The sequence below is a fragment of the Odontomachus brunneus genome, unplaced genomic scaffold, assembly GCF_010583005.1.
Source record: "Odontomachus brunneus isolate Ranch 3 - 2012 unplaced genomic scaffold, Obru_v1 Obru_scaffold_056, whole genome shotgun sequence".
NCBI lineage: Eukaryota > Metazoa > Arthropoda > Insecta > Hymenoptera > Formicidae > Odontomachus > Odontomachus brunneus.
This window is the reverse complement of record NW_022639506.1, coordinates 253,742-255,268: the sequence shown is the minus strand read 5'-3', so window position 1 is coordinate 255,268 and position 1,527 is coordinate 253,742.

Below are 1,527 nucleotides of genomic sequence, written 5' to 3'. Positions count from 1 at the left end.
GTGCGCGAGAAGAAGAACATGATACATGATATTTTTATTACTAATGAGCACGTATACTGTGTCTCTGCGACAAGATTCTGCAAGCGTTTGCATTTGACAGTATGATGCGCACGAAAAATGTGATACACGAAATTCTTATTATTATTAATGAACACGTACACTGTGCCCCCGCGACAAGATTTTACAAACGTTTGCGTGTTATGCATTATGCATTATTACTATACGTTATGTAAAGAACGGTAATGGAACGGTAAAGAGACGATCAAAACGGGAATAAAATGTTAGAATAACGGTTAAAAAACGGTGAAAAACGGTAAAAACTCTAAAGAAAAGACTCGTCTCCTCACCACAGAAATGTTCGTTGACTATATTCTCCGTTAGATGGCAGGATGGCGAAAGTGTTACGATTACCGATTTACTCTGAAGAGTTGCTCTGAAGCCTTGGTTGCGGAGTTTTCTCTGGTTAAGATTAAACCTACGAGCTTTTCACGTACCGTGTAATTGTGCCTGGTGCCTTGTTTCTGTTTCTGTGTTCCGGCTCACCGATATAAACTATTCCGGTGCATAATAATATACATACCCCGCGCCTAGGGAAAGGACGGGGGCTGCTCCTTCCGAGTCTTCGAGGCTTTTTAAAGAACGGTAAATAACAATAATGAAACGGTAAGTAAACGGTAAAGAACGGTAAAGAAACGGTAAAAAAACCATAATAAAACGGTAAAAAACGGTAAAAAGGTAAAAAAAAAACGGTAAAGAAACGGTAAAGAACGGTAATGAAACGGTAAAAAACGGTAAAAATCAATAAAAAAAACGGTAATGAAACGGTAAAGGAACGGTAATGAAACGGTAAAGAAACGGTACAAAAACGGTAATGAAACAGTAAAGAAACAGTATAAAGCGTAAAGAACGGTAAAAAGACGGTAAAAAGCGGTAAAGAAACGGTAAAGAACGGTAAAAAAACAGTTCAGAACGGTAAAGAACGGTAAAAAAACGGTAAGAAAATGGCAATAAACGGTAATGAAACGGTAATGGCCACCAAAAATCATGAAAATGATTACCGAAACGGTGTATTCCGATATTTATATCAATGGCACAGTGCATAAGTATTCATGTAAGATCTCTCTCTCTCTCTCTCTCTCTCTCTCTCTCTCTCTTTTATGTGTCACAATTAGCATTTTAGTGCTGTCGCATCGATTTTTGGTTGACAGTAAGATGCGCAGAAAATGTGAAACCAGATAATATCATAGAGATCATAAAGGTATGCATATTATGCACGTTTTAAAATATTAGGACCTTAACTTAGTTTCCGCCCAAAAAATACTGAGAAAAAGCATTTATTGTAAAAAATTTATTTAAATTATTTCAATGAAAGTATTTTCCATCACTTTCTACAACTTTTTGCCATCTTTCTGGCAACTGGGCGATACCATCTCGATAAAACGATGTTTGTTTCGAAGCAATCCATTCGTCCACCCATTCTCGCACTTCTTCAACATTTCGGAAGCGTGTACCACTCAAGCCGTGCTG